Source organism: Anomaloglossus baeobatrachus, unplaced genomic scaffold (assembly GCF_048569485.1).
Source record: "Anomaloglossus baeobatrachus isolate aAnoBae1 unplaced genomic scaffold, aAnoBae1.hap1 Scaffold_2795, whole genome shotgun sequence".
In the NCBI taxonomy this organism is placed as follows: Eukaryota; Metazoa; Chordata; class Amphibia; order Anura; family Aromobatidae; genus Anomaloglossus; species Anomaloglossus baeobatrachus.
The window spans coordinates 49,874-60,802 of NW_027442275.1; the positions used below are offsets into that span (position 1 = coordinate 49,874).

The 10,929-nt window shown below is 51.8% G+C and overlaps 1 pseudogene; it reads right to left on the reverse strand.

The window, feature by feature from the left end:
* Nucleotides 1–10,371: 10,371 nt before the first annotated feature.
* On the reverse strand, nucleotides 10,372–10,578 carry LOC142265956 (U2 spliceosomal RNA; annotated as a pseudogene).
* Nucleotides 10,579–10,929: the final 351 nt, after the last annotated feature.

The window sequence follows — 10,929 nt, forward strand, 5'->3', positions numbered from 1 at the left end:
GAGGAGAGAAACATGAAAGACCGGGTGTACCTTGAGATGGTGCGGTAACCGCAGCCGACAGGCCACAGGGCTCACGATCCCGGTGATCTTAAATGGACCGATGAATTTTTGTCCCAGCTTCTGCGAAGGGACACCCAATCTCAGGTTCTTGGTGGACAACCATACAGAGTCCCCTACCTTATACATGGGTGCCGGTTTCCGGTGAGTGTCTGCCGACCTCTTGTAACGCTCCTGGGCCGTAGCCACACTGTCCTTTAGAACCTCCAGATTTTGTCGAAGCTCTGTCAATCTGTCCTCCACCGCAGGCACTGAGACCGCAACCGGTGACCTAGGCAAAATAGTCGGATGGTAACCCAAGTTAGCAAAAAAGGGCGTTACCTTAGTGGAGCTGCTCTGAGTGTTGTTATACGAGAACTCCGCCAACGGAAGCATCTTCAACCAATCGTCCTGCAGATGGCTGACATAACATCGAAGGTATTGTTCCAGGGTTTGATTGGTCCGTTCGGTTTGCCCATTTGTCTGAGGATGGTATGCAGAAGACAAACAGACATCAATCTGGAGTGCCGTACCAAACCCCTTCCAGAACCTAGACGTGAACTGCACGCCCCGGTCAGAGATGATCTCGTCTGGTACCCCATGCAATCGGAATACGTTCTGGATAACCAAATCCACTGTCTCTGCGGCTGAGGGAAGACCGGCACACGGAATAAAGTGAGCAGCTTTAGTCAACCGATCCACCACCACTAAAATGGTATTGTGACCGTCTGAGACGGGCAACTCCACAATAAAATCCATTGAGATAGACCCCCAAGGGCGAGATGGCACGGGTAACGGTTGGAGGAGTCCTGTAGGAGCCACACGAGGGACCTTGCACCGGGCACAAACCACACATGAGTGGACATAGTCCTTTACGTCCTTTAAACAGGTAGGCCACCAGAAGAAACGGTTCAGAAATTCCTGCGTCTTCTGTACCCCCCTATGACCAGCCAACACGGAGTCATGGACCAACTTGAGAACCCGAAGTCTTACGGCCTCCGGGACATAAATGCGTCGCTCTCTCAACCACACACCATTCCGAAGAACAAGAGTTACATCATTCGGGGGGGCAGCAAGAAATACGTCACCATCATAGGCCAGCTTGATGTCCTTCCACAAGTCCTGGTCCTGGATTACTCCAACGAAATTGGCATCCGATAACACGGTCTGAGACGGGGTTCCAGGCACGGAGTCCACGGCGTGGATTCGGGACAAGGCATCGGCTTTCCCATTACGTGAACCTGGACGGTATGTAACGACAAAATTGAACTGGTTAAGGAATAGGCTCCAACGGGCTTGCCGTGGAGACAGGCACCTGGCAGACTTAAGAAACTCCAGATTACGAGGATCTGTGAGTACTATCACTTGCTGCGCGGCTCCCTGTAAGTGGTGTCTCCATTCCTTGAAGGCGGAAATAATCGCTAACAATTCTTTGTCCGCAATGTCATAGTTCCTTTCTGCAGGGGACAACCGGCGGGAAAAGAAAGCACACGGATGTAAGAGACTCTTGTCCCCAGTCCTTTGAGAAAGGATGGCCCCTAATGCGTAGTCGGAAGCGTCGACTTCCACGATAAAGGGAAGTGCGGGATTCGGATGTACCAATATAGGCGCTGAGGTAAAACAGACCTTGAGACGATGGAAGGCTTCCTGGGCCTGGGCGGACCACACAAACTTCTGTCCTTTCTTGGTTAACAGAGTGATGGGACGAACGATTTCTGAAAAATTACGGATAAAACGTCGGTAAAAGTTGGCAAAACCGACAAAGCGTTGTACCTCTTTGATGTTTCCCGGTTCCGGCCAGTCTAGAATCGCTTGTATTTTGCCAGACTCCATGTTCAGTCCCTGAGGAGAGATGACATAACCTAAGAATTGTATCTGTGAGCAATGGAATTCGCATTTCTCCAGTTTGATGTACAGGTGGTTTTCCCTCAGCCGGGTAAGTACGGTCTTGACGTGCTCCTGGTGTTCCTGTAGGGAATCAGAAAAGATTAGGATATCGTCCAGATAAATCACCATGAATTGGTCCATGATATCCCTAAAAATATCGTTAACTAGATGTTGGAAAGCCGCGGGAGCGTTACAAAGTCCAAAAGGCATCACTAGGTACTCAAAATGTCCATACCGACATCGGAACGCGGTCTTCCACTCGTCTCCGGGACGTATGCGGAGTAGATTGTATGCCCCACGGAGGTCCAATTTGGTGAATATTTTTGCCTGTTGGACCCTCTCCAATAGCTCAGGAATCAATGGTAACGGATACCGGTTCCGGATGGTTATTTTATTCAGTTCCCGGTAGTCAATACAGGGTCTTAGAGTCCCCTCTTTCTTTTTCACAAAAAAGATGGGTGCCCCTGCTGGTGAGGTAGACGGACGAATAAATCCCTTCGCCAGACTTTCATCAATGTAGTTTTTTAGTGCTTCTAGCTCAGGTGCCGCCAACGGGTAGACATGACCAAACGGGATCTCCGCCCCTGGGAGTAAGTCTATGGGGCAATCATACGGTCTATGCGGGGGAAGCCGATCGGCTTTTCTTTTGTCGCATATGTCCGCAAAGTCGTTATACACCGGGGGTAGAACAGGTACCTGTACAGTGCCCTCCGCATTCGGCGTTACTGGAACCGGAACAGTTGGACTAATGGTCGGAATACTCTGCGGTGGGAAGGATATTTCCTTAGTTTCCCAATCGATGACCGGATTTGTAGACCGTAGCCACGGAATACCTAAAATAATCGGAAAATGAGGAGAAGAAATTAGCATGAAAACAAGGGTCTCCTGCTGACCTGGCTTCATGACGCACTCTAGCGGTACGGTTTCCCGATCAACTGGTCCAGAGATTAACGGAGATCCGTCTACCGTCTCCATGGTAACCGGTGAGGCTCTTTGCTGAGTCCGGATACCGTGTTTCCTGGCAAAAGAGGAGTCCATGAAATTTCCCCCTGCCCCAGAATCTATCATTGCAGAGGTAGGTATTAGCTGTCCCTCCCACCGGATCTGAATGGGGAGCGAGCAATGGGTATATTTCCCTTCCGAGTCCTTCGGTGAGGTTGACATTACAGTCAAGGGAAATACCGCATCCAAGTGTCCACTTGCCTCAGAGATATCGGACTCTGCGTCCGTGTTGTCACACTCTGCCATGGCTGCCAATACCTTATTTGGGCGATTCGGACGTTTCGGGCAGTCGATCAAGAAATGGTCTGATTGACCGCAATAGAAACACAGACGCTCACGGAGCCGGTGTTCGCGACGTTCATTGGTCTCTCGCTTTTGCAGAGAGTCCACTTGCATAGGAACGTCCTCGGCCTCCCGTGGCGTCCTGAGAGCGGGTTCTCTGGAAGGAAATGCAAAGTTGTTTACACGGTTTACAGCTGCCCATTTTTCCTGTCTACGTTCCGTCAAGCGGGTATCAATACGCACACAGTGCTGGAGAAACAGTTCAAAATCCCCTGGAGATTCAGAACGAGCTAACTCGTCCTTGATGGTACCGGACAACCCCTTTCTGAAAACAGACAATAATGCATTGTTTCCCCAGTCGGTGTCTACCACTAACCTCTTGAACTCAGTGGCATATTCAACTACAGAACGCTTTCCCTGACGTAAGGAAAGGAGAGCCGATTCAGCGGTAGCACGGCGATTCGGATCATCAAACATCTGCGCCATTGCGGTCAGAAAATCATCTAGGTGATTTAAACGGATGTCCCGGTTCTCTATCATAGGATTAGCCCAAGCCAGTGCTTGTGAGGTTAATAACATAATTATACATAACACTTTGGACCGGTCAGAACGGTAATAATCAGCATGTACATCAAAAAACAGTATACATTGGTTCACAAATCCACGAAACTGACTACGGTCACCATTGAAACGGAATGGGGGTAACCTAGGCATACCGGCAGCTGATACGGACGTAGTGGGGCCGGCTTCCTGAGCCTCCACTCTGACTTGCAAGTCCTGTATAGCCGGACCCAGTACCTGGTGATCATGGCCCAGCTGTGCCTCCATATCTCTAAGTTTAGTCTGCACCACCTCCATCTCCTGCTGCAAGGAGTTAATCATAGAAAAGAGCTGATCTACTCCTCGTGTCTCAGTCATTGCCCCAGTGAAATCCTCTTGTGGCCTGAGTATAATGTAATACTATTGTATGTTTTGAGGATTTCGATAGCGTTAGGGCAATGACAGCCAGAGACGAGTTTGTGGTACAAGATGTTTATGATATGTAACCATGGTAGATACACAACGGAAATACACAGTATAACAAACACATGAAAATACCTTTCTGAAACGGAGCGAAGGGGATTCCCGGGGCCACGCACCAGACTCCCCCAGGGAGACCACCAGAGCGAACCCCTATACAGGGACTGTCCGGCAATCAACCCCGGAAGGCCTAAATGCGCCGCAGCCGGGACACAAGGGGCAAGCGGTAAAGTCCAGAAGTGTCCGTACGGGATGAAAGTCCAGAATGGTTATGAACCGGAAGAAACCGGGCAGACGTGCTGACCAAAGACGGCAGACGGAGTCCGGGCACAGTTTGAAGAAACCGGGTGTGGTCCAGAGTCGGTCGGTAGATTTTCAGGAGGATCCAAAGGTAATCAAGTAGCAGCAGCAGCAAAGCAGGAGCACACAGCAAGCAGTATACTCAGGCACTGGACTAGGCTTAGAGGCGGCCTTTTAAGCAGCTGGACAGGAAGTAGGGCAACAGAACATAAAACTCCATGTTAACCGAGGGCAAGCTCTTTCAAAAGAGGACTGGAAAACCCGGAAACCTGACAATGTGTGCATTCATGCACCACCCGGTACGCTACCCTTGCCAAATTGCTCACTCTAGATCCCCACACGATCCATGAAGCCGTTCCCCCGGTCACACCGCCTGCTGCCGGTTCCCACTCATCCCTGGGGGAGTTAGGCGAGTGGTATCGAGAGCTACATGTCGGCACTGATGATACCCCCATACACCACAAGGAAGGGGTATACCGGGTGGTACAGGAGTATGAGCGGGTTTTTAGCAAGCACCCTCTAGATTTTGGGCAGATTAAAGGGGTTCAACACCACATCCCTACCGGTACACACTCCCCTATTAAAGAGAGATACAGGCCTATTCCCCCTGCCCACTACCAATGCGCCAAAGACATGTTGAGGAACATGAAGGAGGCAGGGGTTATTAGGGACAGCTGTAGTCCCTGGGCCGCTCCGTTGGTGCTGGTTAAGAAGAAGGATGGCACCATGCGGATGTGTGTGGATTACCGGAAGATTAACCAGATAACGCATAAGGATGCTTACCCTCTGCCCCGCATCAAAGAGTCCCTGGCCTCGCTGAGAACCGCTAACTACTTCTCCACCCTTGACCTCACCAGCGGGTACTGGCAGGTGGCCGTGGCACCGGAAGACCGAGAGAAGACTGCCTATGGGACCGTTTTGCTGTACTTGGATGATGTGATTGTGTACTCACAGACGTATGAAGCCCACCTGGAGCACCTAGCCGAGGTGTTCGCGTCCCTTGCCAAGTATGGGATGAAGTTGAAGCCCTCAAAGTGTCATCTGCTGAAACCCAGAGTGCAGTACCTAGGACATGTGGTTGGTGCGGAAGGTGTCGCCCCCAACCCCGAGAAGATCACCGCCATCCAAGACTGGCCGAGACCGACCACAGTGAGGGAAGTGAGGCAGTTTCTGGGCCTGGTGGGATATTACCGTCGCTTCATTAAGGGGTACACAAAGATGGCTGCCCCCATGCAAGACCTCCTCGTAGGACAGACCAAGGGTGGTAGATCCCTAGTAGCCCCATTGGTGTGGGAAGAAAAGCATGAGGAATCCTTCCGCCAGCTGAGAACAGCCCTGACCGGAGAGGAAATCCTAGCGTACCCTGACTACAGCCGCCCATTCATCCTCTACACCGACGCCAGCAATGTGGGCTTGGGGGCTGTTCTATCCCAGGTCCAAGACAGAAGGGAAAAGGTAATAGCTTATGCTAGCCGAAAACTCCGACCGACTGAGAGGAACCCTGAGAACTACATCTCCTTCAAGCTTGAGCTCTTGGCACTGGTGTGGGCTATCACCGAGCGGTTCCGCCATTACCTGGCAGCAGCCAAGTTCACCGCGTACACAGACAATAACCTGCTGACCCATCTAGATACGGCCAAGCTGGGCGCGTTGGAGCAGCGGTGGGTGACCAGGTTAGCCAACTACGATTTCACCATCAAGTACCGGGCCGGCCGTACCAACGTCAATGCCAATGCACTCTCCCGGATGCCCCACCTGTCGGAAGAGGGGCCAGAGGATGATGACCTCGAAGAGATCGAGTTGCCTGCATTTCACCGGCCATTCACTGAGAAGGTGCACGTCTACCAACAACGGGTGAACCTGGATCCGCTGCCCCGACAGGACTGGCAGGAAGCTCAGGACCAGGCACCTGCTGTCCGCCTGGTCAAGACTCTAGTGGAACAGGGTTCTGCTGGGATAGACCCTGCTGCCCCTGCCGAAGCCCAACGTCTGTGGCAAGAATGGACCCGGCTATACCAACACCAGGGGAAGTTGTATCGCGAGCTGATTAATCCAAAGACTCACGAGAAGATCCGCCAGCTGGTGATTCCCCAGGCTAACGTGCCCACCGTCCTGCAAGCATACCATGATGGTGCAGTGCACTTCGGGTGGAAGAAGCTAGAGATGTTGTTAAGAGAGCGGTTCTATTGGAGTGGAATGCGGGAATCTGTGGAGGCCTGGTGCCGAGAATGTGGCCCTTGCGCATTGAGAAGGAAGGACGAGGCCAGCCAGAAGGCACCCCTACACCCGATCATTACACACCAACCGCTGGAGCTGGTTGCCCTTGACCATGTAAAGCTCACCCCCAGCCGAAGTGGGTACACCTACGCTCTGACCATCGTAGACCACTACTCGAGGTTCCTGGTGGTTGTCCCAGTTAAGGACTTAACCGGCCGCACCGCTGCTAAGGCTTTCCAGGCTTATTTCTGTTGACCGCATTGGTACCCGGAGAGGGTGCTTACCGACCAGGGTCCGGCCTTTGAAGCAGAGGTATTCCAGGAATTCTGCCAGTTGTACGGCTGCAAGAAAATCCGGACCACGCCTTACCACGCCCAAACCAATGGCATTTGTGAAAAGATGAACCACTTGGTCCTGGGCCTCCTCAAGACGTTACCACTGGAAGAGCGGAACCTGTGGCTGGAGAATCTACCTGACCTGGTCGATATGTACAACAACATCCCTTCCAGCTCTACGAAATGCACTCCAGCATACCTGATGAGAGCTCGTCCCGGCCGGCTACCAGTGGATCTGGAAATGGGCTTGGAAGCTTCAGAAGCACTCCTGTCGACAGCTGAATGGGACACTCGGCGGAGGACACAGTACCGACAGGTCCAGGAGTATGTTGAAAAGAACTTGTGCCGGAGTCGGGGACAACAGGAGCAGTGCTTCAACAAGAAGGCGCCTGCCGGTTCCTTCCAACCTGGGGATGTAGTGCTGAAGCGGAAAAGAAGGGCCCACAAGCTGGATGATCAATGGGAAAAAACCCCGTATGTAGTCCAGCCCACAGGATGGGAGAATGGGAAGGCCTACCAGATCAGCCGTGACCAGGGGGGGACTTTGGCCACGGTTTCCCGAGACCACCTGAAGAAGTGCCCACCAGCATTGAGAGTAGCGGATGAGGCTCCAGTTCCCAGTCCAGTGGAGAAGGAAAAAGAGGTAATCCACACCATGATGGGTGATTTTCCAGCAGACTGGCCTACACAGAACGGTGCGGTGATCCTTCCAGTGATACTGTTCCCACAACCCGTGGATGAAGAAATGATGGAAACGGTTAACCGCGAGCCAGTGCCCAGGGATGTACCTGTACCCAGCTCCCCTACGCCTCCGCCTGCCCCACATGATAGCAGGGAGGAGGAACTGACTGTTCCCTCTGCCCCACTGCCTGTCACCACTGACACCGGATCCCGAAGGTCCACTCGCCCCAACCTAGGTAGACCCCCACTTAGGTACAGGGAAACTACTCTTTAAAAGGGGGGGGCTTTATGTGTTGAGTGTACCAGTTTGAAAGTTTTAAATGATAAGTAAAGATGATCAACCAAAGAAGTTTACCTGATTGAACCGTGATTAAACCGGCCGTTGCCGGCAACTGTTGTCCCCGTAGGGACTGTGCAACCATTGCGTAAGGAACTGCTTACGGACAAGCCCGAGAACTTGCAGGGCAACCACAAACTTAGTGCAATGTAAATAAAAATGTTTGTTGGCTTGACACCGTTACCGCCTCCGGAGAGGCTGATTTGGGAGGATGGGCCTGGAGGAAAGGGATGGCCTAGGCCCGCCACTACCGTAACCGGTGGCGATCCTCCGGGGGTTCAGGGGTCCCCTTGGACGTGGGCCCCCTGAAAGAGACAGAACCCGCTCGGGCAACTTGGTGCTGGACTGGGGTCAAGGGGTGCTGCCCGCTTCTTAGGGGCAGCATCAGGGCCAGGTTGTTTGGGTGGGAGAAGAGCGGAAGCTGTACCGTTGTAAAATGTTTATGATGCTTTTACATGTTTTACCGTTTTATTCTTTTTCAGTTGTGAAAATAAAACCGGTGATGGACGGGCAGCCCGCGGACGGTCTGCATTTTACTATAGGGGAATGTGGCGCCCTGGACAAGCCAGGTCGTCACAGGTACTACACCAACACGCTCTACACTCCGGCTAGGCACACCGAAGCTAAACACAAATCCTAGTTGCCTTCCTCCAGGGGCTGATGTCCACACCAGGGGGTGGGCCAGGCGGTTGATCCCACCCACCGAGGAGTTCACAGTCCTGGAGGCGGGAAAAGGAGTCAGATTAGAGATCAGTTTTGGAGTTAGAGAAGTGAAGAGGAGAGGAGACTGACCGTGTCCGTGTGTGTGGCCCGGGCACTCAGCAAGGTTGGCAGACGGTGGTGACCTTCTGCAGGAGAGGCTGATTGGAGTGAACCGTACGGACCGGGGATGGGCGGTGGCCCGCCGGTACCAGATCGGGGAGTGAAGAGAAGCCAGCACCATCCGGCAGGGCCTACGGACCCCGACCAGGCTAGGAGTCGCCGTAAAACCGGTCAAATCCGTTAGCGACAGGAACCTCCAGGGTTTCCCAGCAGTCAAGACCCGATTGAAGGCAACAGCTCACACCGTAGAGGGAAGCACAGTCACCGCCAAGGCTACAGTTCCCAGGGCCAGAGCCTGCGGGCAAAAGGGGCTCCCTCAGCATCCATCCAAGCTGGGGAGCGGGTTACCGGTGGGAAGCCCGCTAGATTTTGGGGGAATAAAAGGGGTCCACCACCACATCCCCACAGGTGCACACCCACCCATCAAAGAGAGCTATAAGCCAATACCACCTTCACATTGCCAGTGTACCAAGGACATGTTTAGCAACATGAAGGCGGCTGGGGTTATCCGTGACAGTTGTAGCCTTTGGGCAGCTCTGTTGATCCTGTTAAAAAAGAAGGACGGCACCATTCCCCGTATTGAGGAATCGCTAGCTGCATTGAGAACTGCAAATTATTTTTCTACCCTTGATCTCACTAGTCACTATTGGCAAGTGTCCGTTGCTGAGGCAGACCGGGAGAAGACCGCCTTCGCCACCCCTATGGGTCTCTGCGAGTTCAAAAGCATGCCCTTCGAGCTGTGCAATGCGCCAGGAACCTTCCAGAGGCTGATGGAATGCTGCTTGGGACAAGATTTTAGGGTGTATAAAAAGGGAGATTAGATCCCGTGATCCCAACGTATTGTTACACCTCTATAAATCACTTGTAAGGCTACATCTGGAATATGGGAACCAGTTTTGGGCTCCACATTTTAATAAGGACATTCAGAAGTTAGAGTCAGTTCAAAGGTGGGCAACTAGACTACTACAAGGAATGGAAGGCCTCCCATATGATGACAAGTTGAAAAAGTTATTAAGTGATTATTGGCTGCAATGGGGCTTTCTGGCTGGTGCCAGCCTCTCTTCTTAGCACACAGGAACCACAATCCCTACACCATGCTTCAATGGATTCTCTCATCCCAGCCCAGTAAAGCTACATATTTTACACAGTCATAAGCAGCCAAAAGGGATCTATTCTATTCAATTGCAAATGATCTAGATAAGACTGAGAATAAGATACTGCACGGGACATAGCAGAGTTGGTCAAGTTGAGTGGAGATGAGTTTGCTATTTGGCACAGCTTTTTGCATCAATAAAGCAAGTAAAAGGTGTGAAAGATAAAAAAAAGGGTGAAAGTGTGAAAAGTGAATTGGCCAAATTGAGGTGCATATAAAGTTTTTGCTTTCTTTCAATTCACTAATGGGGCTCATTTGAATCAGGTGAATTGAGTTCTGCTTTTGGAAACTGGGTTAAGAAGGGGTGCACCGGTCCTGGAGGTACTGCAATACCAGGTCAATGCGTGGAGTGGACAGAGCAAGATTTTTTCCATCTCCTTGTTCTAAAAATCCATTTAATATATGGTCCCCAGAGAGGGGACGTATCAGATATTAAACTGATAAGAACAGATTTAATTTTTTTTTTTTTCTGTTTATCAGTAGGACTTCAAAATAACAAAGGTGATCGCCTCCCGTTGCCTGGGAACCGTCCAGGCACAAGAGGGCTATGTGTCACCAGAAGGCGCACACACTTCCTCAAGGCCGGCAGACGTGCAATCCCAGGCACCTTCCAGTACCGACCAAGGTAGCGTCCTCCGAAACTACACTTGATCTTAGCCAAAAGGCCGAGAAGCTATAACCCGAATTGGTTACGGCCTTGAGTGGCACCCTGGCCTATACCGGACACATCTTAGGGAGAGGGAGACAAACCCACGCCTACAGAAGACATTTTGTCACCCAAGCCAACCCTTGAAAAGGCTGTTTTGCAGAGCAAAAACAAGAAGAATGGTGCTTTTTGCAGCCGCCGCCCACTGCAA